The sequence below is a fragment of the Stegastes partitus genome, unplaced genomic scaffold (genome assembly GCF_000690725.1).
Source record: "Stegastes partitus isolate 25-593 unplaced genomic scaffold, Stegastes_partitus-1.0.2 Scaffold1945, whole genome shotgun sequence".
Taxonomy (NCBI): Eukaryota; Metazoa; Chordata; class Actinopteri; family Pomacentridae; genus Stegastes; species Stegastes partitus.
In genome coordinates, this window is record NW_007579676.1 from 27,596 (window position 1) to 55,190 (window position 27,595).

Here is a 27,595-nt window from a genome sequence, read left to right on the forward strand (position 1 = left end):
TTAGTTTTAAATGTTTGAATTTAAATGTACGTAGTAGTCCTTTAATTTGTCTGTTTATAACTTCTGCGAACTTTGGTGCTTTATCCTCTTAGTTTCCATACGGATGCTGCTGCTGTATGTACAGTACGACTAGCACAGCTTCTGTGTGGCAGGAACTCCAAAGTCAAATTTTCCTGGAGGATAATAAAGTACGTCTTCAACTTGATACCGATCAAGAGCACTTAGGGCTCCTACCTCACAAGCACAACATCTCTTCTTCCCTATTACCTCTAACTCAAGTGACCTCGTGAGGAATGTGGCATCACTTTCATTTTCATTTCTTCCCGCACCAAAACAAAACCACCCCTCTACTTCCTCGTCTCGCCACCCTGAGTAGATCTTTTTCGCAGCAGGTAGTTTGACTTGTTACAGTCTGACCAGCACAGGAGGACTCAATGATGGCCCAGTTCCCTTAAGTGTCCCAGTCAGCCATTACAGCGAACCAGCATGCACAAAAGTACCATCTCCCCTAAGTGGAATACAGCCGGCGTGAATATACCTGCACTCTCCCCTACTGTGCCGGCCTCCCTCGGGCTGTGTGTCCTCGCGATAAAACTACCCGGCTGAATGAAGACACTAATGATGAGGGTGAATCAGCAAACTCACCTCCGTCCACTTCACTCTGTGGCCCCTGTGCTAAAGATGAAAAAGCAGGACTGTGTTCTAACACATCAGCTTTGCAAACCCCAAACAGAACCTGATCACACGTGCGGTCGGAAGAACAACAGCCCCCCTCATGCCGCCGCCGCCGCCGCCGTCTATAAAGGAAAAGCCCCGCTCAGGCACAAGCACTCTACGGTAATGAGGAGCTATCTGCTGTCTTCCTCTCTTTCTTGGACTTCAGCCATGTTTTGTGCATTCTCGCCTTAAGACCAATTTGTAGTTTTCTGCATGACAGGTGCTGACTTTGAAAGCGGACAGTGGATTTCCATGACGCTCCATTCAATTATCAGGTAATAGGTACGTGTCGGCCTGCTGCACAGACAGTTGCATTGCCTCTCATATTAAACACAGAGAAACAGACGGTGCTCCTGTGGCTGTTTCTGAAAGCCTATAGCTAGCTGTGGCTTTGCACTTTTTTTTTTTAACAACATATAGCGGCTGGTGACAGGATGTACGTGTGACTATTCCTGACATGTGCCGAGCACAGTGGACAGACGAAGCAGAAAGAGAAATTAGAACTTCCTGCTGTGACAAGCAGCATGAAAACGCCTGTACAAATCAAAGAACCCCCAAAGAGTGGCAGTGACTACACTGGGGGGAGACTGTGGCTCAGGTGGTAGAGCGGTTGTCTTCTGATTGTACGGCTGGTGGTTCGATCCCCGGCCAAAGTGTCCTTGGGCAAGACATCGAACCTGAAGTTGCTCCCGATGGCAGGCAGCACCTTGCATGGCAGCTCTGTCGTCATTGGTGAATGAATGTGTGTGAATGGGTGAATGAGAAACACATTGGTGAATGAATGTGTGTGAATGGGTGAATGAGAAACACATTGTAAAGTGCTTTCCGTGCCGTTAAGGTAGAAAAGCACTGTGTAAGTGCAGTGCATTTACCATTTACATGAATAACAGCTGTTATAATGATGAATTATAAAGGTGTGGATTATTAAAAGATCTCTTTGTACAGTTTCTCCTCTTAACACAATCAACAGTTTGGTGTTTGCACAACAAGCTGTGACCCTCGCAAACTTGGGAAGATGAAGTCATATACATCATGCGTAGTGAGAAGCATGAATTACCCTTTAATGTGAAAATAACAACAAAGCTGCTATGCATTTCATCTTGGACGCCTACCTTAGATGGGTCCTCAGCCTATCCAGATGCCATTTACGCATAGAACCCTGTAAAGCTTTAGAGAGCATAAATATCCACTCAACAGAGAGCATGATCTCTGGTCAGGATATAGAAATTCAAGAAGTAAACCCTTAGAGGTCCGCCGTCACGCCAGCATGATATAATCATAAGACATTTCTGAGACGTCATGGCAGAAAAACGAGCACACATATGGCAATGCCGTCAACTTCACTCGAGAGTGTGGACTTTAAGCTCTCTCCGAGTTTTTGTTTCACATCGATAGACAACATTAAACCGTAGATATGATGTTAAGAACATGCATGAAAAAAACATGCGTAAAATGGAAGCATATGAATTATGTGACACATTTCTTTTAGCATCTTTGTCATTTTTTGCCGTTTTACAAAACAAAAGTGAAAGAAAGTCCCTGGAAGTGCAGCTCCTGATGTGGCTCATTCTGGACAGAAACTATCTTCAGGAGTGGCATCGATAAAAAGAGAAAGAAAGGCACACTTGCTTTGTATATAGCTGCAATTATTTGTATTTAGTTTGATTTGATGTCAAATTGACCTTTTCATGTTCACATCTACAACCTATGGTTACATTTTCAACTTCCAAAATGCTTCGTTAAGTACGTTTTTGTTTTTTATTGCAATAAATAATGTATTTTTTCAAATCGGATTTTATATTTTTTGGGTGTTTTTGAGCCCAAAATGTTTAAAAAAAAGTAGGTTCAAGTTAAAAAAATAATACACAGATCATATAGGGGATGTTGTGCTGGAAAAAAAAAAAGATAACATGGGGACAGTAAACATGTTTCTATGTGGTGTATAAAGACAAAACTAAAAGTACATAAAAATGGCCAGAACAGGCCAAGACATAGCTGATGATGATTTCAAGTGTTGTGCCTAAATTTAGCAAAGCACTCCAATAACTGATTCGTTAACAGCTGCCTAAATGATTCGTACCCTTTTCTTGTAACATAAGTCTTTGTATTTTCACTTCTGAAACAAGAAATAAAACGTTTCTTTTTTTCTCCTTTTGTTTGTTTCAGGGTTTTTTTCTCTCTCTTTTTTTTTTTTTGTTCAAATATAGTCATTTGCTTTCTCCCTGGCGTCCGTGGGGAGTTCTGGTGAAATGGCTTTGGTTTATAGCCTGACGTCTCTAATCGACAGTTCAATGGATGGATCAGCGCGGTCTGCTCTGAAAATTCCTCAGATATGGAAGCCATTCAGTGCCTCTAATGAAGCCGTTGATCAATGTCAGCTTAATGACACTCCCAAAGTGGACTGTATACTCTCCCAAATTGACAATACGGGTGGTGTGTGTGTGTGGGGGGTGTTCTTAAGAGATTATTTCAAAGTGGAGAACCCTGACATGCAAACTGTAGCATCATTTTTTATTTATTTTTTGCTGCATATTAATCACAGTATATGAAGACTCTAAAAATACCTGTGAGGATTTTGCAGCTGATTTAGGTGCTCTCAGGAAAAAAAAAACACCAAAAAGCAATGACACTAATGAGCAAGCATATTAATCCTGGCCCCATTAGAAAGATCAATTGATTCCAACCCCCTGGGCCTAGATGAAGGACCCACCAGCTCCATCCTCTTTTTTTTTTTTTTTTTTGCAGGACTTGGTCGACTCCATCTGCAAAGACCAAACCGCCCCTGTGTCTGCCTGCAGTTCATCAAATTACTATATCAGTGTTTTGTTTTATTCATAAATGTGCACCGCAGGTAGATAAAATGCCTCAAGGCTTTGCTGCGAGTGCAGTGTTTTTGCAATTAAAAAAAAATAATGAAATAAATTTAATTTGCCCTGTAACTGTCAGTCACTGATACCTAAATCATTTGTAAACTATCTAATTAACTTCAGTCCGTGTGGGAAAAAAAATAAAAATGTGTTGAAGCAATAACATAAAACTGCCTTGGAAATACCCAGACTAGTTATAAAGAATGCAATTCTTAATATTCCTAAGTTGTCTAAGTCAGAACAAGTACTCATGTTGTTCTTTCGTGTCGTTTGATTGTTCGGTGATTAAGCGTTGATGCCGTTGGAGATTTGAAATCAGCTCAGGAGGGAAGGTGCTATATAATGATTTGCTAAGGGCAGGCCTGCTAGCACTTTTTAACACGAACCATGTCTCTTTCTCTTGAACACATCTGTAATTTTGCAATATTTAGCTGCAGGGCTTTTCTCCAGAGAGCTGCACCCCGTGGACATTCTGAAGCACCAATTAAACAGCAGCCTCTGGTCACCTGCTTAAATTGGAAAGCCAGCATGCACACTCAGTACACAATGGTAACTTTTTTTGTTATCATTGCACAATAACTTTCCAACATTATCCATACGTTTAACCTTTTCAACACTAAGTAACTTTGGCTTGAATTATTGGATATATATTGCTATATGCCAGAGTCCTCGTCAGGATTCCTTTACATTGTACCGGGGGAGGGGAGGTCTTTGCTGCTGCTAACGGTTAGCGGTGAATACGCTAGCAAATTAGCAACGAAGACAACAGTAGTGAAACTCCATGTTGTTAAATATTTTCCAGTTACGCACCCTCGAAAACAACGTATGGGCCCAATTTGCAGCGTAATTTTTTCAGGCAGCAGCATAATTGGTTGTTACTCTGGTGAGAACTTTGTATTCAAATATTATTATTATTATTTGCATATTTATTTCATGACTGCATCGTTTGTTCACATACAGGGACTCCCACTGATAGACAATCAAAACCAACGTAACAGAAAGTATACCGGAGCCTGCTAAACTACAGGACTACAGGGTAGACGGGGTGAAAGCTGCAGACCGGTATAGCGGGCTGTAGTGTTGAAAGGGTTAATATGTCTCAGTAGCCGCTCTGCTGTGAGTAACTGGGAATAACACCCCAGTGTCTTGTGAGAACCAGCCTCCAATAGATGCAACGTCACTTCAGTGCCTTTATCAGCAAAAGCAAACTGACACAGAAATAATGGACACGAGTTCAAAATGTAAACCGACTATTTTAATAAGAAGCCAGAACATGTGTTCAAATCAGCATCAAAATAACATTGATAAAGCAGGAAAGTCAGTAAATCACTTCTCTTTAATGAATATTCTTACATTATCTGTTGTCCATGGCTGCTTCACGCGCTGTGATGAGCCTCTTCCTCAGTAAACCCCTGCAGCCATTAGAAGGCAGCAGAACTCATCTACTGATTCATCTTCAGCTGTCTGAGTTTCTTGTCCATGTTCCTTGTATCATGTGTTCAGCATTCACCGTTTGTACCTTGTTTAGTTTCTGAAACCTTTTTGTTGCACCTTGTACCCAGCCTTGGCTTATGTCCTGTTGTATTCACTTACCTGGATTTATTTTTCTGCTCCTTTTGTTTTAGTTTTTTTTGCTACTTCGACTTTGGTTTTGTTTTGGCCTGTCGTGTGAAACAGGTTTTGGGGTTAGCAACATACTCTTTAACAATGGGTTTTTGGAGTTAGTACGGTGGTTCACTCCTTGGTGCAACCAGCTCCGGAGAAAGTTATGTTCAAACAGATAACGTGTGTTAAAGCACCCATGGAGTTTGGTGTATGGATAGTGAGAGGGCGTCTCAGGAGGGTGAAAGTTTTTAGCAAATCAATGTCTTTACCCGATGAGATATGTTGATCCTTAGTGGGGAGACCTCCAGTCTTCCTCGTGTCATATTTTCTTATGTTTACTGCAAGTAATTAGAAAGCAATTTCATTTTTCTATAGGGCTTTGCATAGTGACATAATCCTAAAACAGAGAGCGATTAAGGCACTAAAGCCTTGACCGTATGAGATTTGCAGTAAGCCTATTTACTGTTTTGAATGATTGTTTTTTTACTTGTTCCCACGACCGTTAAACACTGCTGCCCTGGTTACAGCTGGAAGAATGAGACTTTAACTTCTGCATACGTCATAAGAACAGGTTACACCGAATTAATGCCTTTAATGCAATAGTGCTATTGTAATTATGGTCAGATACTCGTGCCTTCATGATGGGACGGTGATATTGATAAGCCCATTAATGTATGCATTCCCACAGTCTGCATTTGCCGGTTTTCCTTCCTGACAGTGGCTACGTTGCTATTAGCCTGTGTTGGATTATTGCCTGTTTGGTTTGTGGGAAATATGCAGCTCAAGATCTGCCCCATTTTGTGATTAGTTGTCAGGTGCCTACACCTCTCCCTTTAAGTGAACACACTAGTGAACACGTTGCCTCTTGTATTCATGTCCTCTGGTGGACAAATAGGTCACAGCCCCAGAGTGCAGTTACATGTGACCATTCATTGTGTTCATCTTTATGGAGTCACGTGATGTCGGGTTGCAACGAAACAACCCGACACCTCAACATATTCAGTGCTGCCGCAGTCCGAATGGAAATATGACTACATCCGGGATATCCCAAGAAGTGGGCTTCAAGATAGCGGCGAGTTTGGGTGTGAAAACCAGCCTACATACTGGACCAGCACCATCTACAAGGCCCGCTGTATATCGGACGTATTTAGCATGTATTAGGGAAGTAAAGTATTTAAGGAAAGAAGGTCCATCAACATATTAATATGTCCCTCAACAGAAAATGTCCATCAGCAGGAGCCGTCAGCAGGTGGCAGAAAGAAGTCTGTGAGCAGCTAACTGACAAACAAACAAACACATTACCTTCCACGGCTGACCGGCGTGTGATAATCTGCCACGCATGACCGACGCTCGGCCCATGAGCCGTAACGATCGGTCGATCGTGACTTTAAATGGGCAAAAGTTACCCCTAGAATCAATTTCAGGGAATTTTGTTATGACAAAAACCAGGATTATGACATTATTCTATGACAATAAACAGGCTGTTTGACTTTAGGTTATACAGGAAATGATTATAAACGAGATATTCTATAAAGCGGTATGACCATAAGTGGGCAGCACTGTGTCTGAGCTGTGGGTCAGAAGCCAGGTTCTGGCTCATTAACACAGTGTGCCATCAACACCGTTCATCATTTGCAGGTTCTTGAAATTGACATTTTACAGTATGAGACGGAGTAGAATGAAGACTGCTTATCGATCATCCGTTCTGCCATCAAGTCCGTCCAATCGCTTCAGCCACCCCCAGGCATGATGTCCTGGCACCACCTATGAATTCATCCATTTCATTTTGCAGTTTGATCAATAGCTCGGTCCATCAGAATTCTGCTGGTTCTCCTATTGATCAGTCGGACTTATAACTCCAGTGCGTGGCCCTTATGTATTAGCATTCTAGAGAAGAAAAAAAAAAGTGGACGAATGTTTTTTTTGTTATTGTTTTAACTTTATGAAATTTTATTTTTTATTTTAAAACAGATTATGTTTGACAAACCCAGCAGATCCTTCTAAAAAATCTGCTTATCTGTTCTTTTAAAGCCACAGATTCTATTCTGTTCAGGTTATATAATATAGGCTCTTCCTCAGGAGATGTTCAGCATTTTACAGACACATTTTTAACTTAAAATAATCCATGCAATAAAACAAGCTGGTAAATATTTGTAGTTTCTTCCAGAATTACAATTTGGTGTTATCTACGGTGCACAAAAAAAATAAAAAAAAACTCAAACAAACAATAAAATGGTTGCAGGCCTTTCTACTGGCTCACTGACAACATATACCAGAGATGAGAGCGAGCAAGATCATATATATGATATTGGAATTGCACAGCACTGCAGGCAGTGCAGACAAGCAGCCAAATGCCCGTCCAGTAAGCTGTTGGCCATTTTCATTTTGTTAGTCGACTCAGATCCACTTGTCTCGCTGTGTGCTGAAGGCTGAGATAAACAAGCATTTCTTCGATGCTCGCTCTGTCAAATGCGGCCATTGCTCGCTCCGATGGTCACTGTTTGTCCAACGACTGAGCTGCGGAGAAACTGTGGAGCCAGAGGGCGCGTTGTGTTGCTTTGACAGCTTCCAACTATAAGTTTTCATGTCATTAGCTGCAACTGCATAGTAAACAGTTTAAAATACAGTGAATTTGATATTCATTGTTTTGTTTTTTTTCTCCGTCTTGGCAAGTTTGAAAACAGAAAACTTCATAAATGTAAATGTTGCTGTTCATTTATTATTTTAAAAATGTGGTGAAACGTGGCTACAATAAATGAACTATATGAGAGATCCTGCAGAACCCCCGGCCTGTCCTCAAGGCGCCCCCATTTTTGGGACCACTGAGTCAGTGCACGACCGAGCGAGTACGTAAATGACGTGTAGAGGTAAGAGTGAGGGAGTGCGTGTGAATGAGTAAGCAAATGACGAGGCTTATGAATCGGTGAATGCGCGGCGCTGAATAAGTGAGAGAGCAATTAAGGGAGTGTGGGTGGGATGGATGGAGCGAGCGAGAGTGCAAGTGCGACATTAAATGAGGTGGTGGGTGTGTGAAGGAACGAGCTGGAGGGGGGGAGGGGGAGGAGAGCCAGCCTAATAAATGCGTTTGAGTGATAGAAGTTGAAATTTCATACGGCTGACTCATCGATTGACTTCAATGAATTGCTGGATGACTCAGACCATATGTAGATCCTAATTCCCGTGTAAAAAAACAACAACATTAAGCATTCACATCTCTGCTTCTCAGCTCCGGGAAGAACAGAGCGCCATCCAGTCTCATTTACAGTCTACTCTGGCATGTGTCTAGCTTGAGGGAGTCAGACTAATTCTGTCTGGAAATTATTCTAAGGAAACCGAAAGTATTATTGCTCCCAAACAGGGTGTAGCAGGGATTTGTGGGTAACGGCAGTGTCCAGCTGTCCAGGCACGACTGCCAATATCATATTAATGCAAATGGACCCGTCGTAAATGACTGGGACAGTAGGCTTATGCAGAATACAGGTGACAGAACACTGAAAGATGGCAAAGCGTCACCACGAGAGCTGTGCCTTTGCTGTTTCTCGGCCAACGGGGGGAATTTATACAGAACCATTAAATCGCATTTTGGGGTTGGAGGGAAGAAAAGCAGAGGTTTTTTTGTATTGATTTTAAATAGGGGAATGGTAGGGAATGTTAAAGGACGTTTCTTTTTTTCGGTGATGTGTTCTCTATCCCTTTTCCTGCATCTCTACTTTTGCTCTCAATTTTCAGTCCTTAATGCACTCTCATTTTGTTCAAAATGTTCTTCTTTGAACATACGGTGTAACACAATATCTATAGGAACGTGTTACCACTGTGCAAGAGAAGCTAGCTGAGAGTACCCCAGTTATCCATCCATCCATCATCTATACACCTTAATCCTCACTAGGGTCATGGGGGGCTGGAGTCTATCCCAGCTGACTCAGGGTGAAGGCAGGTTCACCTGGACAGGTAGCCAGTCTATCACAGGGCTACACTTAGAGACAGACAACCAAGCACACTCACATTCACACCTACGGACAATTTAGAATCACCAATTAACCTCAACATGTTTTTGGACTGTGTGGGAGGAAGCTGGAGAACCCGGAGAGAACCCACGCTGCACGGGGAGAACATGCAAACTCCACGCAGAAAGATCCCGGCGCCCCCACCGGGACGCAAACCGGCGACCTTCTTGCTGCGAGGCAACAGTGCTACCAACTGCACCACCCGTCTATAGGAACATGCCACCACTATATCATACAAAATGCTAGAAGCTAGCTGAGAGTGCACCAGTTATGTGAATGTTTTTTAAAAACAGTGTACCTCAACCTCACGTGCTAATTAATAGCCACAACACTGCAACAGAAACCCCCTTAAAGGAAGTTTTGAGAACTTTGGCAGGCCGTCTGCTAGGCGTCTGTGGAGAGATTTTGTCAACACGACAACATCAGAACTGTAAAAGATTCAGTCACGACAATTTACAAGTAGTAGTTGGAATCAAAACGGAGGTCAAGTTGGAAGATGGATGCGGTCCGAGCACTCCTGTAATAATGTGGTACTGAGCACTCATGAATTGGAGCATCGACATGTTGCCTGGCTGTGATCCTATTCCAACAGGATCTCTTGTATCAAGTATCAGTGTAGGAGCTTTAGTGCTTTAATGTGAACAGAATTCAAATTTTTTTTGCAAAATGCCTCCACACAATATCTGCACATTGCAAAATACGACATGACAGTTAATGTTCATGCTGCCAGCAAGAAGTCATGCACCGTACTGGCATTACTTTACCCTCCTTCCAGTATTAACCCCGCCCTCCTCCTCAGCACCCTTCAGCCGAGCATTCAGCCTGATCAAAGCCGAACCTATGTATCCTTACAATACCCTTTCCTTGACACGCAGCTTCAAGACTCCCTCTGTTCATCTGCACCCAGTCCTGCACCCCGTCCCGTCTCACGGAGCGCAACCTCACAAGAGAAGCGCATGAGGCAAGGATAGATGTCAAACGCAATTAACCCAAAGAACATCCAACACTTTACTTTCCCCTTTTATCTCTCCTCGCAGGGAGATTTCAACAAGCCCTCCTCATACGAGCTGCCACTGCCCTACACCCTTCTTTGTCTTCATAAAGCAAGCAGCTGGGGACACTAAATGAAACTCGCCAAGATCAGTTAGGATGGAGCTAATGAGGAGCATCTGGCTGGCCGGCATAGGTGGATAGGTGCTAATTAATGATAGTTTTACATTTTGAATCAGTGGGTCTGCTTTCACACATTTATGAGTTAGTCAAGTTGGACTTCGGAATAGATTTATGATAATGTCTCTTTTACTTTTAATGTGTCTCTGATACGTGAAGTGGAGTTGGTTTCACACTGTAATGTTGGAATTTGTCATTGTTGTCCTTCAATAAAGAAAAAACAAGTCAAGTTGAGTATTTGGGTTTCTTCTTTTCAGACAACAGAAATTTTAGGAGATGGTTCTTTACCTGACATGTTTCGACTGGAACTTCAGTCTTCCTCAGAGGCGTCAGCTGACCGCCGTGACGTGTCATTTATTTGGTGTTCCTTATGGGCGTGGCCAATCTAACAGATCTGTCAGTCCTGTCAGACTGGCCACGCCCCCCGCCGCCCGCCGGTGCCTACAGGAGGGAGTCCGAGGTGCATGAAGGTGCCTTCATCCCGGTTGATCGTCGTTCTTCCCCGTCTTCTGATCTCGATGGCCTCCTTGATGAACCTTTTGTGTTTATTTCTTTCTGATGTTATGATTCTTGTGTTGTCCCAGTCCATGATGTGGTTCTGTCATTTGCAGTGGTCTGATGTTGCTATTTTGTAGTTTTCCTGTTCGGCTTTCTGTTTTTCTGTTCGTCCTGTTGTAACCTTTTCACACACATTCTGATGTTCCTTTTTTCTGATATTAAAACTCCTTCCCGTTTCCCCAATGTACGTGCACAGTATTTCATATATGACGTTGCATTTTTGATCGTTTTCTATTTTGTCCTTGGGATGAACTAATAACTGTCGGAGTTTGATGTGGGGTTTGACGGCCGTGTTTATGTTGCGTTTCCTTATTGCTCATTGTATTGGTTCTGCGATCAGCTGACGCCTCTGAGGAAGACTGAAGTTCCAGTCGAAACATGTCAGGTAAAGAACCATCTCCTAAATTCTATTGTCTGAAAAGAAGAAACCTAAGTCCTAATTCAGAGTAGACAAAATGAGACTTAAAAATCTGACGAAACAGCCAAAGTATTGGGTGATTTCATTCATTTTAAGGTAAGAAAGAATACAAGGGGAGATCAGCGAGTGCAAACAAAAATCGAGACCCCACAGACGTGTCAAAAACCCACACTTACTGTAGTAAACACTAGTTTATTGGCTGCTCTGCAGCTCGTTGGCTGTCTGCCTGGACACCTGGCTGGCTGGATGTATAATTAGTTCAATAACTGGCATCTCTGATGGATAACCAACTGTTTGAATTAGCAGATAGGAACACAGGCGCAGGTATGTTTTCGTTGCCCTTTGTCTGTCTTTTTACTTGTTTGGGCAAAGGGAGAGAATCAAATAAATTGTGGCGCAGATCTGTTCTGGATCTGGTTTATTAAAAACTGCGAGACAGGGAGCTGCAGTTAAAGTCATTATGTTTCCTGCCTACGTGTTTGTTTTGTTGGTTTGCTTGTTTCATGGGTAACTAACTGTCAGTGCACCTTTTTAAAAAGCATCAGGATTATAAGACTAAATAGTCCAGATGACGAATGGTGCGTCTGGATTTCTGTTCCAATAACCAACTTGTTTACTGGTAATTTAGCTGGCCACTAATTTGGGCTGCTGCACAGTTGATGATTGCATGATTAGTGGTTTTTCTGGCTAATAAATCCCTGGAGCTCTATATTTAAAAATAATAATAATAATAAGGTAGTCGACCCTCCTGGAATCCCCAAAGAACAAATCTGAAAAAAAATCTAACGTTTTGGGTGTTTTGTGATCTCAAAAGAAGTGGCTAAATGTAGGTTTTTGTTTGTTCTTTAATAATTGAACTACTCTTTTATAGCCACCCTTTTGCTGGACTTTATGATCGCTTCCTCACTTTCTCAAAAATGATATGATTGTCACGTCCGTCAAGTTTCTGTTCTGCACATTTTATGTCGTCTTTCCTGTTTTATTTTGAAAGCACTGACCTGTTGTCTTAGCTTTACTTCCTGCATGCCCTGCCCCGTCTCATCACACCTGCTACCTGATGGTTTTTCCTCACCTGTTTCCCATCTTCCCTCATTACCTCGTGTATATTACCTCGTGTGTTTCACAGTTTCGTTGCCAGTTCGTTGTACTTCACGGCCCTCGTCCCAGCGTTTTCTCACAGCCATAGTCTGTTTGTGTACGACCGTGGAGCTGTTTTTGACCTTGCCCTTCGCCTCTCGTTTTTGGACACCTCTGCCTGTCTGATTGATCTCCTGTGTACCGAACCCTGACTGATAATTAACCTGCCTTTTATGCCTGAACCTGTCTGTGTTTGTGTCCACCTGTGAGTTCTTGACAGTGATGCTTCTTTAAAATACTTCCTCCACTTGGAGATGTCATGAATGTTCAGTCTTTAGGGATTTTCTTGTAGGTACGTTGCAGACGCAGGTGTTTCATATATTTTACTTTCAAGGAAGCAGAATCATGCCTAAATCATGCATCGTTTCTCAATAACACCTTGAAATATTAGCGTAAAAAAATATTAAGATGGAAGCTATTTGGAGATCTGACAGTTGAAAGATTTTGCACTTAGATTCAGGAAGTATTTCAAACTGTTACATGCATGAGATGGGGAAAAAAAAAAACATTCCTATTTTAGATCATTTAGAGATCCAGATCAGTTTGGCTTCTTTATGACTCCCCTTGAACAGCGTGGCCTCGCTCAGTCCACCTTCATTCAGAAAGCAAGCTATTGTGAAACCAGACAATCATTTACTTTGAACTTTGAGGTCAGCTTGTGTCTGTTTTGAAGGTTTTCTTCATTCTTTGTCCCTCCTTCGAACTTTCCTTCTGTTCAGTCAATTTTTCTCTTTCATGTCCAGCGAGGTTGTCGATGGACCTTAAACTTTTTGCAGTTTTCTCGTACTAGCAGCTGTTTGGAGCTGGTGCTGTTGTACCTTGACCATGTTTGCCACCCATTTATTTTCTTGCTTACTTATCTTCTTTAGACAACCCTTCTTTACTTTCTCTTGTCTGAGTTTAAATAAGAACTTTTCTCGGCTGATTCTAAGACTCCTGTGATGCTAATTGAGACACCAGCAGCCACTTATTTGTCACAGATTTGCTCGCTTCAGATCACGGCAAGAAAAAATAGCCCAAACCGAAAGTAAGGCATCAAATCTGATAATGCGCGTGACATTTGATTGTTTTTTACTGTCCAGTGCATCGTACTTAAATACCTAAAGACATCCCGACATAAAGACCAACGGGACCCCAAAGGACTTTTCTGACAACCAACAGACAACATCCTCTGTGTGACCAAAGGATGGGTTGTTCTTTTCTTCCCACTCTAGGCTTTTCCTAACCCCAGACAACCACTCATTGTTTGTGCTGGTTGGCCCTTGGCGTGTCCTTTCCAATGACACACAGGTCATGAAGCTATGCTTGACGGTGACCGTTTTATTTTTATTCTAGGAAAAATCGAAGCTTACAATTGGGTGTAGGGATAAAAAAAAATAAAAAACCTTTTATAAGATATTAGCACAGGCACATTTAAGTGAGAGTATTCACAAGTTAAAAGCTCCCTTTTGAAATGCACACAACTCACAGGTGAGATAATTATGCATAACCCACAATCCATTTTTCACCTCGAGCGTTTTGCTCTTAGTCACTAAACTGAGAGTTAAACAGTTTGCTTTTATCAAACTAGAACAAAAACGATTGAGAGGCGATATATAATTTGGCCTCGGTGGCGATCATTGTGTCCGTCCATCTGGGTAAAATCTGCCATTATTTTGAGAATGCACGCAGCATCAGAGAACCCCATCAGCAGCTTCCTCCCGTTGGATTGATCTCATCGAGCACGCACAGCTTCTTGGATGGCGCTGAGGCGAAACAACGCCGTTCACTAACTCAAGCATCTCTCATACTGTGTGCATATTGTCTTTTTGTTTAGGGGGGAAAGAAACAGTTTAGTTTCACAAAACACACTGTTTGCTATATTCTCAGCATCCATCAGCATGGTGAAAAAATAAAAAGAGTTTGAGTGAAACTTGATCAGTTCTTTCTAAATCTACACTGTGGTCTCCTTTGACAGCTGATTTATAATAAATCACAGATCGCAAATTGCCAACCTTGCATTTAAGTGGGAGATGGAAAAATGATGCAAGTCTGTTCAAATGCATGTAGAAACTTGTCGGCAATAAGGGTAGGAAGACTGAATCTCTCATTCATTTTTAAACATAATTTTTAATGTCGCTGGAGCCAATCACGTAATGAGACTGTCAACGTTTCTGTTCTTTCAGATAACTTTGCAGACATGTACATGAAGCTAAAAAACATTCCCCATGTGTGGCGCTGACAAGTTGAAGGCGGTGCTGCAGGCTCTGACTGATTGTTATAGTTCACATGTTCCCAACAAAAAGTAGGTGACCTGTGCGCTGTGAGTGGCTGCTTGGGGGCGATACGCTTCACTGAGCTCACAAAAAGAAAAAAAAGGTAGTGGATTGAGAGATTTGAAGGGCTCTAAATGCGTCTGCCTCTTAAAGTGGACGAGCAATCGATGTCTCTGAGTCTCTTCTTTTTTTTTTAAATTCAGGCGGTGGGGGTTGTGCTTTGGCCCCGGCTATACACCAGCACGTCATTATAACAGCCACCCAGCAGGGGGTGGGAGGCGGATGACATAGTTTTTCCTTTTATGTGGTGCTGATGTCGCTGTAGCAACCTTATTTGTCTGCTGCTAGGACTGTTTAGCATTAATGATGAACTATTTTGTATGAATTTTCCTTGTACACGTTGTCCTTTAGTACTACTTTAAAAACACTGTACACTTGCAGGTCTTTCTGTCGCTGCACCACAGGCTTATCATATCAAACGAAACGAATCTGCTGCAGCCTGAATATAGATTTCAGATACTATTGTGGCTTTTCACTTGAATTACTACCTCAAGACTAACAACAAAAGAAAATGCATTGAACTGAATTGCATAAAACAGGTATCATAAGACGAAGGCTGGAACAGGATCTGGCTCTTAACTGTGACAAAAGCTGATTTCTCTGCACTGCATACACATTATCCATCTGCACACCCCAGGAGGACGAGTCGCGTCTCCGTGTCTTCCTCCGCCGCGCTGGGGATTCCTAATTCATATGTGCCATCAAAGTGAAAACTGGCGGAGCGTGGACTCGGTGAGGGAGGTGAAGTCCCCTTTCCCTGCTGGCTTATTTAGTAAGAAGTGCATAGTCTTCAAAGATTACTCAGCTGGTGCATGAAGAGAAAAGAAAAAAAAAAGGCACTAGATGACATTATGAAGAATGTAGAGGCAACAAATTCATATTTCAAAAAGATGAGCCATCTTCTTTCGCTTTCAAAGGCAGCAAATTGCAAAGTAATATTCGTTTCTTTAAGCCTCTGTAGCTAAAAATCGTAAGAGACGGGTTAGTTTTATATCCTCGCTGCCATCGCCGCTCATTTACTTCATGCTGATTCACACCTTTACTATCACGGCTACTAGTTTATGCACCGACCAAGAATTCAGATTGTGGTGTGAAGGATTCATAATGTGTTGAATTAATGTAGTAACCTAATTACTACTGGAGAGGGGAGAAAAAAAAAAGTAATCATAGCTAACATGATGAACTATAGTGTTTCATTAATTTTAATAAGATGCTAAATCAGAAAACAAGTGACTCTAAACAACTGGAGTGAACCGAGTTGTTGATTAGATTTAATTAGTAAAAGAAGAAGAAGTGCAGATGAGTTATCCGGCACATTCTGTCAAATTAGCTGCAGTATCCAATCACTGAACCTGCTTTTTGATGAGCTGGGTTTATCTGTTTGGCAAAAGACTTACACGCATGACCTTTTGCATCTTCTTTTTAAGCCCCTATGGGAGGCACCCGAGCCCCCGAAACTGAATAAGCAGAATTTGAAACCGCCAGAACTGCTGGAGTGGAGAGATTTTCAGGTCACACAAGGACAAATAAGATGTTTTGGGTCTTTGTAAAAAAAGAAAAATAAGAAATGCACACAAGAGGATGACATTTGCTTTACATTTTATAGGCACATTGTGGTAAAGGTTAAGACACTGGTACTGCACTGAACACACAATATAACACAAAGCCTACATTCAAACAGGAAAACGTGTTTTGACCTTTCTCTGTCTTGCTTCTCATCCTGGACAACAAACAGAGTCTTAACAAGTCTTCTCACTGAACACATGAAATACCACAAGCTGACCAGCAGCCTCAAGGAGGCAACTGATGGAGTTGCTGTAAAGTTGATTAATATTAAGTTTTCAAATTAATCTTCAATGACTCCAAGTGGGGCTGCATGGTGGTGCAGTTGGTAGCACTGTTGCCTCGCAGCAAGAAGGCTGCCGGTTCGCGTCACGGTGGAGTTTGCATGTTCTCCCCGTGCAGCGTGGGTTCTCTCCGGGTTCTCCAGCTTCCTCCCATACAGTCCAAAAAGATGTTGAGGTTAATTGGTGATTCTAAATTGTCTGTAGGTGTGAATGTGAGTGTGCTTGGTTGTCTGTCTCTACGTGTGGCCTGTGATAGACTGGTTACCTGTCCAGGTGAACCTGCCTTCACCCTGAGTCAGCTGGTATAGGATCCAGCCTCCCCGCAACCCGAGTGAGGATTAAGCGGTGTAAAGACAATGGATGGATGGATGACTCCAACTGGAAAATGCTTAAATGATGTTTAAAAAAATTAAGTAAGAGAAGAAAACTACTATTATTGCCCTTCTGCCAGCACACTTGGTTGTCAGAAACCTCCACTGCAGATATATATTTGAACCAGGCCGTGTTCACTGATTCTTTCCGTCCTTTGGAGGAAGAGAAGACAACCAGGCTGAGCTGAACTACACCGTCCCAGGAGAACCCTCACCTGGTCTCCAGCGACCTTTTCCCGCTGACCCAGTTTTGCACTGTGGTTGTTAATCATTTGTGTTTGGACAGCAGCCCCCCCAGCAGGGGATATTTGAACTAACCCACAAAGCTGTGGCCCCGTGTAGGAGCAGGTCCACCACAGAAACAGTATTACTCCTCCCCTCATGTCATTGTGCTCAAGTAATTGGCTCGAGATGTGTTGTTAAAAGTTTTTGAACAATCCTACGTATCTTTCAGTTTTCAAGCAGGTGCGTGAAAGTTTGAATTTATATGGGTCCAGATATCTAAATTAATCAAACTTTTATGTTTTTTTTTTTTTAGCATTGCAAGTCTTTGAAATCATGCACCTTTTAGGCCACAAGAGGGCGTGAGCTGCCAACAGGTTGTACCGGTTTTAAAGGGAAGTAAAGCACTTCCATTGAACATGTTTGATGTAAAGGCTGCTTGTGCCTGAACATTTGTGAAATTAAGTGAAATGGAGTCCATTTGTGGAATGGAAGGTCTGGCATTGAACCTGAAAGCTCTGCATAGACAAACGACCGCATGCATCCATTAACTACGTTCGCTTTATCCTGGAACCCATCGCAGTTGTCTCTGGGCAAGAGTCGGCGTACGTCTTGGACACTAACAGATAGGGTTAACACACAGCCGTGCACACTCACACCTACAATCAGCAATTAACCCGTGGTGCATGTCTTTGAAGCTGGAGCAGCTGGAGGAAACCTGTGCAGGTGCTGGGAAAACATGAAAGCTCGACACGGAAGGACCCCAGCTGGCCAGCACTCTCCCAAACCCTCATTTAACAGTGCTAACCACCGTACTACAGGGAAAATATACAGATGAGTGAAAAATAAGGTGAACATCCCAAATCCATCCATCAAGATTTGAACTGTCGGGGCGGCACAAATTAACAATCAAGGCTTTATATGATCTCCATATACCAGATCTCAGCCCAGTTGAACGCCGGTGGGAGTTTCTGCACCAACATGTTTGACAGCAGACTCTGTCACCATCATGACAACAACAAATGAATGAATATTTAATGGAACAGTGGTGCTCGATCCCTCAGTAGTGCTCCAGAGAAGCTCTGCCAAGGAGTGTGAAACCTCCTCAAGACTCTGGGTAGCCAAACACCTCACTGCAACACTTTTTGCTGGTTTTTCCTTCAAGTTGTGCCAACCCTCTTCCTCTATTCTTCCCTCTTTTTTTTTTTTTAATCATCTCCTGTTTTTTTGTCTCTCAGGTTAAAGAAGCATCTTTAATGTGCAGTCCAACCCTATAGTACACTATTATCCTATGAGTGTTCTGTTGTGTTCTCATGGCTAAACTTTAATTGTAATAGTAGATGTGTGTGTGTGTTTTTTCAAGCAGGTAAATCATTCTTATGCAATGAAGGGACTTGGAGGGTTTGCATATAGGAAGCTATAATTGGATTTAATGTGGACACCAGAGATTCGCTGTAATCTGAGGTTTACGGCTGCACTAACACTTTCCGTTAACCTGCATGTGCAGCAGGAAACTTCTCCTCTAATCTCTGATGACCTTATCTTCCACGAGAAAGCCACCTAATGTTTTTGCTCCCGGGGAAAATTTGCACCTTTACAGTTCTCTTTTACCTATCCAGACAGCTCGAGTGTCATTATCTTCTCTCCTCTGCCATTTTAATCCTCCAGGATTGTGACTCCGACAAACAGAAACGAATATCAAGTGAGCTGATCAAGAGGGGGCTTTGTAATTCTCTCCTAGCAGTGTAGCGTTGGGCTTGGACTGTTACCATCACTGAATTGCACAAATGACATCAGTCGTGTCATCGGAGTCGCATGAATTAGGTTCAGTGTTGGTGTGAAACTCAAGCCTGATGCTGGACTATAAGCTCGTCCTGTAGTTGCTCCATTTCATCAAGAAATTGGTGAACATGTTCATACTCCAGCATCAAAGTCTAACCTTTAGCTTGTGTTCCTGTAGGTGGTGGAGAGTAAAAAGTTAGACACACAGCGGGGAGACTTCAAAACATCAAAAAGAGGAGACAAAGAACTCGGTCGGTAGCCATGTTTCCACACTGCTGGACATTTTGGAGTGTTGCATTTGAAAAAAGATGATAGGCAAGATTTGAAAAGGATAATTTTGCAAAGAAAAAGTTTGAAGCTGACTTGAGGAGGTTGAGAGTTAATGGGTGATAAAAAACACCTTTTAACAAACAGACAAATAGATAACAAGCACTGCAGTCACATGACCTATCACCTGTATTGGCTTCTTTCTTTTCTGTTTCCAGGCAGCATGGACAATGGCCACAAAAAAAAAGAGTAATTACACTTTTCCTGATTGAAATCCATTAACGAGGACTTTATGCAACATCTCAAATTTGCTTGACATGAAAGCGTGGCTACTGACAGTAAACCAAACAGGCCTCAGCACTTACGTGGGGTCTTGGAGACCGCTGGTTAATGACCGTAAGATGTGGCTGATGGAAATCCTCAACCCATCCATCCAGATGTCTCCTTTGATCCTGTCCAGACAGCTGCAGCAATTATCAGGTCTAACAGTCAAGGGCTGCTGCAGTAAACTGCACAGATTATTGGGGAAAGCATTTAAGAATTTCTTGGATTTTTTTTTATTATTTTATTTTCTTAACCAATGATGCGTACATCAGGGATTAAAACTTCCACTGAATAAAACCTGAAGTTGCCCATTTTTGCAGCGAATTCTCGCCTGCAAGCTGATTGCAATACATTTTATGAGTTGTTTTTTTTTCCTGGTTGGTCTCCAACAGCAGTAGATGTTTGCCTTTCAAAATGCAGGGAATTGGTGTCCATTAAGTTTGGAGGCTGTCCATGTCTCACGCAAAAGCAATAAACAGCCAGGGGGCAGGAATTCAGCTGCACGCACCGGCCAGCTTCACCGTCATTCTAAATACGTGTTGTCTAAAAGGCGCTCTCTTCAGAAATAAGATATCAGAGAGTTAGTTATTTAAAAACTTAGAGCTATTCACGTTATTTACTTGCTTTGAGCATGTGTTTCCTTATTCTTATTGTAAATACAGTCGTGCTGCATTCCCACAGACAGTCAAGACCAACAGGCTTTTTCTTTTTCAGATTATTTTTATGCCTGTATTTCATAGTAGCAGTGCAGAGAGAGAGAAACAGAAATGTAGGGAAAGAGAGTAGGGGAATGACATGCAGTCAATGGTTCCCAGCCAGAAACCTAACCGGGGAATCACTGCTCAGGACGCTCGCTGCTCAGGTCACCTCGACTGCATTCTCTGTCGATGGTACAAGTCTTGCTGTGTTTTTTTTCCCCCCCTCACATTACTGGGTCTCCAAAGGTCCTGCAGAGGGGAATAACTCTCCTCTTCCCAACTTTTCAACCTACAGAGGCCAAGGTGATGTGCTGGAAGTCATGTTAAGATATGCTAAAAACATTTTTTTTTTTTCTGGTGTCAGAGGAGCTGACACCACTGAATGCTATCTCCTGGAAAATGGCTGCTCACTCTCCAGCGCTTCACAAATGCGAAATGAAGACGGGTGAACGCAGAAGGAGGTAAAGCAGAGACGGCCATGTGCAGCATGTTAATCTGCGGCTCCGATTATCAGTCCAACCAGGAGTCAACCAATGTGCAGCGGCACAGTAGCAGCAGCAGCACACATCGTTAACTTAATATCAGGCATTTAGCATGAGTCATGGATTCTTTTCCAGGAAAAAAAAGCAGTAGAACTCAAAGAATAGGGCTGTGATCTGGGATACTGCCAGACTCTGATACACAGAAAAGAATGTGCAGGGATACAGGGGGTTTAAAGTAGATTTTCTTTAGCTACAGTGGTCCCTTTAGGAATCATACTGTTGATTGACTGCTTGGTACACATGTTTGTCCAGAGTGAAATATCTCCGAGTGGATCGCTCCGAATGTTTGTCCAATAAATCTCCTACAAACTATGTAGCTGTGTAAATAAACAGTAACAGAATCGCTGGCTGGAATACATGCAGAGACGAGCTTTGTTTCTTCTTTAATTTTGTTTGGTTTTGAAGCGTCACATTATTGTCTGCATCAGAGGCAGCAGGAGGAGGAGGAGGTTGGGGTGGATGGCGGGTGCACAGAGCTGATGACTTTATTATCTGTTTTAAAGATGATTGGTTTAAAGAAATACAAACAAAGCAGAGCTGCTTCATCCTATAGCAGACTGATGAGACGCATTCCCCACAGTACTGATAACAGTCTGGCTGCTCGTGACTGGAAAAGATTCTAGTTTTAATCGATGTAATCACACGTCTGATCTCTGTATTAAACCAGAGATCAGACGTGTTTGACAATGCCCTACCTTTTTATTTAGTTTCACAAGAGAAACGTCTAGAAAATGCAAACATTGGAGGTCCAGACAAAGGACTTCGGTTTTAACGTAGTTTTAGCAAATTTGCCAGTCGCACGATGGATTGCCCCAGACGTTGGCACAGATATTCACGGTTCCAAGACAATGATCCTCATCTCCTTTGAGATGCAATTAAGGGATTAGTGCTTCCATTACAGTTGATTCACAACCTACTGAAATAATAAAATGAGAGTGCACTGGATGTTAAAAAAAAGATGGTTAAAAATAGCCGAACATTGTTTTTTTTTCTTTTTCCAATTTATGTACCTGTGTGCTGAGAATAACTCAATTCATATGATACTCAGAGATGACATATTTTGTCTTTCAACACCATGCTTGCAGGTCATACAAGCAACAAATACTTGCTTGTAGGTTGTGTTTTTTGTAAATAACTGCTTGCTCTAGCACATACACTTCAATTATCAGACATATAAGACAGGCGAATAAATATCACATAGGAGTGGACGAATAGTTTCCACACAGCTCGAGAAATTTCCCACCATTTATTGCCCCTCTTGCTTTTGACAAAGTTGGCATCGCCGACACAAACAGGAAGAGAGCCATATCTCTGCAATGCTTTTCCCGTCATGGTCAAAATTGCTCAGTGGGCCGCGACCTCTTCATTGTGATTCTGTGCAGCGTGCTCCGCTTGATGTTTTTGGTCGAACTACTAAATTTTAACAAACAAAAAGTCTGCGTTACAAAATCTCCCTGAGCAGGTGTTCTTCTGCAGCAGTAACAAAGCTGCTGTACGTCGGTGCTACAAAGATATTGTTAGACAGTTTAAGAGGCTTTTTTTTTTTTAACCTTTCTCTTTTACAATTTCACAAAGCAAAAAGTGACCTTCAGTTAAGTGAATAAAGCACTTTGATGAGGATGAGGAATGGGACAAGGGTTAAATGTCATTCATTAGCCCTCAATGAGGAATGATTTTCTCCTTTTCACCATGACATTCTCGCTACCCCCTCCACATGACTGGGTATTTCTCACAGCTGGAGTGAGGTCAATGATGCTGAGATGCTGGACCAATTTTGCCCCCTACTGACACAGTGGAAATATGCTCATGTCCTGCCCTTGCTTTACTTTTTTTTCCCCCCCAGCTATGCCTTTAAATATACAATCAATGATGTTTCTGCATTCAAAATCAGCCAGAAGTTCTGACTTATCTGTTAATTTATTTTAGAATCGGGGTCAATACTGTGTCCTGAGGAGTCACTTTGACTTCCTGGGTGACTTTGAGGGCACGTGGGACATCTATCAGCACCGTGGTACATGAGGAGGCTTGAGGATAAGACCTGAATCATATTTTAATTTGCATTATGTGTTGCTTGTCTGCTCAATAATATAATAAATGTTCACCCTTTTTGTATAGCGTCTTCCTCTTTTTGCCATTTAGAGGGATTACACATAACGTTTCCGCCGCCCTCGTCCTTGGCGATAAAACTTTGACAGCGCATTAATGACGGCTTCCTGTTGCTGCCGGTTCGGGGTTCACGACTTCAGCCATGAAGGTGCACATGCAGCGCCGGATCCAGGAGGAGCACGACAACAGCGATAAATCAGGTGGTAACAACCAGGACAGAGAAGATGACTCTGCCACAACCTGGTCTTAACAATGATCTATCTCCGCTTCCAGCTTTGACAAGAGTCATGATCAAGGAGTAAAGAGTCTATATGGAGCCCTCAGGGACAGGCTGCACCTGGAAGAATGAGAACGGAGGAGGAGGAGGAGGAGGAGGAGGGAGGCAATCTTATTCAATCTGGAAATGCTATTCTTCCCGCTGAGCTCGAGAAAGGATGGATTGGATTAGGTTGAATGGTAATAGTTGACTGGGTTCTGATTAAGTCTATCAGGACCTAGCAAAATAAAAGGATGGATAATGTTGTGCAGTTATCCCAGACGGCTTTTGTCGGCATAAAAAATTACCATCAGTGGACAACATCATCAGCTTTAATTCAAATATGTCAATGAGGGGCGTCAATCATGAGTTTAGGAATGATTTTAACCACCTGGACTTGCAACTGGTTTAACTACAATTTGAAAAAGTTAGTCACCTTGACAATTTAATCACAGAAACACGTCTAAGAATTTTATACAGGGTGTAAATAAACTGGGTTTGTTACCTGATTAAGAGGCTCGAATAGTGTACCTCAGTGATAATGTCATGAAAGTCATCCTTAAAAAATAAACATACATCAGCTCATAATGGTTCTATGTTCTTTGCATTATCCTCTTTGTATACGACAACTTATATGTAGTTTAAAAATCCAGGCGCAGGAATATTTGTTGACTCGGGCGTCCTGTGGGCACGTTGCGGAGGCGGGATTATCTGTAAATCAAGCCTTCTTCTGCAACACCGAGCAAAAACAATGCAATCCTTTCAGGAAGTCCAGCTCGGGGGCATTATGTCAATAACAGACGGTTTGATGCTATGCTAAGCAAAAATCAAGAGACTGAGGGCCTGTATCTACACTTTCTCTTTTAAACAAAGGGAATAAGCCTCCAGCTATCATCTGACAGAGGCACTTAAGTTTCTTTGCACATATCTCTGCCTGAAACCATGGGAGGGGGGAAAAAATCAGCAAAAAAAACCCAAAACACACCGTTTTCCATCTTATAAGTTTTGGCTTCTAGTTTGACACACATTGTAAAGACTAGCCGAACTACTTACAAGGACCTTTTTTTAAACTTCTGGATTATTGACCTGCTGAAATGACACAAAGGTCCCGAAGAGGAAAAAAGTGGTTAAAAAGCAGAATTATAATAACGACTTATGTGGCTTATCAGCTTAAGCCCTTTATAACCCCGCTGTTCAGCCTAGAATATCTGAAAGTGATGTAAAATGTGGCGGCGGTCGGCGCTGAGGGGGTGGTAATGATAGGAATTTTCAAGAACTTCCATCCCGAGAACAATAATAGTGGTACTGTGGGAGATAATAGTGATCTTCCTCCCTACATGCTGATACAATAGCCCTTACTCGATCTTTTTCTTTCCTTTGGGGGGACCGAGGCCCGCTGGTGGTTTTCCTAATTGACCCTTCCACTCCGCCAGACTCTGCCATCAATAACATCTTCCCATTGCTGCCTCCATCCTCTTCATCTGCTCATCTGCCCCCTTTGACAGTCGGGCTGAGATAAGAGTTGCCTCTTGCCCCCATTTCCTCGAGATTGACAGGCTGACACGCCGTCTCCGAGGTCAGCGAGGCTAATTGGTTCGTGCACGTCTTAGATGGAGCATTAGGCCTCAAAACTAAACTCAAAAACATCTCTCTCGCTCTCATTCTTTGAGGGAGGCTGATGGAGGCGTTACACTGGTCCAGTGAGAAGTAATCACATCCAGCGCAATCTGTGGCTCACATATGTCGCAACGCTAAAAACCGTTGGCTCGTTAATCTTTTTTTTCTTTTCTTTTCTCTAACAGGGGGTTTGGTGCTGTGATTGTGGGCAGTCATATATTAAAGCAAAGCTGGAGTTCTACTTGATGTCAGGGAGAAGTCTTCACGTAGAAAACCTGCGTTGTGGGTTTTGATTTATAGCCCGATATAGATATAGGATTTCCAACATTAATAGCACCGCCCCGACAGAGTAACTGTTTACAGGCTTTCATTTAGTTTGTGAGCTAGAAGGTCAGGAGCTATGCACATACATGGAGCTGCATCCTTCTTCTTTCTTTTTTTAATCTATTTTGCTCCGTCTTGTTACTTAGGAAACGGCTGCTGCACAGTCCTCGTGTTCTTTGATTTACTGTGATGGAGGTCCTGATTGAAGCCAGCAGAGAGTCTGTGGCTGTGGAAATGGCTTTGCTAAATGTGTTTTACTAAAAAAACAAACAAAAAAAGAGTATTTTTTCTACTTATGTTTATCTATATTTTTTACTGTACTGTTTATATTTGTAAGACTTTGAATGGAAACAACTGTGACGTAAGCAATTTCACCAATAAAGTATTCCTGATTCTAAATCCTGAATGTCTCTTAATGTAAACCACAGTAACTTCCATTAGCAGTGGAAACTTCAGGGAGAAAACACGGGCTGACAAAGTGCTTCTTAGGGGTCTCCATGTTGTTGTCTTAGTCGACATGTTGCCCAATAAACATGCATTTTTTTGAGAAGGCGCGACAGGAGTAGGCTCAGAAATGTTGTCACTGTGAAGCTGTTTCTGATACAATAATCATTTTATTCCTTAAAATGACCTGGACATTACTCTACAGCTTTGCCTCCTTTAATCTATCATAGTCCCACCCTCACTGCACACCTGCTGACTTCGCTCAAACACTGCACAACTACTCTTCTGTACACAACGACAAGTTGTCCTATAAAGTAATTCAGTCATACAGTATATGTAGTGAGTATAAACTGATTCAGAAGAAAGCCCAACCCCACTTGTTGATGGGATTGATGTCTTGGGTTTGCTACGTATGGAATCCTGCCTGTCTGAATGCATGTTTTTAAAACTGTCTTTGACATGCTGAAGGTGGAAATGCTCAGCCAGTGGTTAGCACTGTCGCCTCATAGCTAGAAGGTCGCCAGTTCGCACCCTGGTTAGGACACCCGAGATCTTTATGTGTGGAGTCTCCATGTTCTCCCCGTGCAGCGTGGGTTCTCTCCGGGTTCTCCGGCTTCCTCCCACAGTCCAAAAAAATCCATCCATCCATTATCTATACACTGCTTAATCCTCACGAGGGTCGCGGGGGGGCTGGAGTCTATCCCAGCTGACTCAGGGTGAAGGCAGGGGACACCCTGGACAGGTCGAGTCCAAAAACATGTTGAGGTTAATTGGTGATTCTAAATTGTCTGTAGGTGTGAATGTGAGTGTGCTTGGTTGTCTGTCTCTAAGTGTAGCCCTGTGATAGACTGGTTACCTGTCCAGGTGAACCTGCCTTCACCCTGAGTCAGCTGGAATAGACTCCAGCCCCCCATGACCATAGTGAGGATTAGATAATGGATGGATGGATAGTTGTGCTCAGCCATGGCGTTATGATGTATGTTGTAGAATATATTAAAGTTCATACAGACATGTTATCGAAGTCAGATTATTGGGCTCTTTAACCCAAGTGTATAAAATCAAAACCTTTCTTATACAATGTTTGAGGAAATTCTGGTTTTATACAAACTTATTGTCATTTCTGTGATTTCAGTCATGATTCTTCTCAGTGAAAACAATCTGTCGAAGGCTTTTCTTTTGCATGCACTCACTTACTTCCACAATACTTTCATACTTTTCGGTTTTTTAACCTCTAACCTCACTTGCTTTCCCCACCTACCATTGCTGTGATGGTGTTGGCATGTTCCCAGATCACCTATGACCCTAAAAGGACACACAGGAAGGATTCATCCAAATTTCTTCAAGTCGGCTTTAAGCTAAAAAAGAAACAACGGGTTTTTGGAAGCAGTGAAACACATGCATAGAGAGCACAAACACCATTACCCTGGCATTCCCTCTGGCAAACACAGATAACCCAGTCATGCTTATTGTCTCTGACAGACTGCCATTGACCAGTGGTGCTCAATCATTGGCTGTTGGAAGTCGGGCTTGGTGGCTAAAAAGAAACACAGGCTGGAGAGTGATGGGTGGCCTCATACGGCAGACAAATGGAGCAGTTGCCACCTTCATGTTAAATCTATACAACAGGGAGCCGGTTAATTGATTAAGCTGGCGAGCCGGCGATTTATCCTGGTGTAACAGTTAAATACGTCAAATCAGAAAGCCCGTGCCAAACGCCGTGTCACCTCCACCAGCTCGGTAAGTTAATAGTTTGACAAGGCCGTGCCAATATATGTAGCGGTTGCTCATGTATATCCACCTGACCTTCGGTTCCACATCAAAGACTAATCTCGCTTCCCCCAAGTCATCCACCTCATCCCATCAGGGAGCTGCAGCCTGTAATTGGGTGTGGAGCCTGAGAGGCCATGTAGTGGACAGCTCAGTGGAGACTGCAGGAGTCAATTACCAGAGCTGACAGTGCAGTGGAGAGAAAGGTACACCAGACACACTGTACTGACCTGTCTG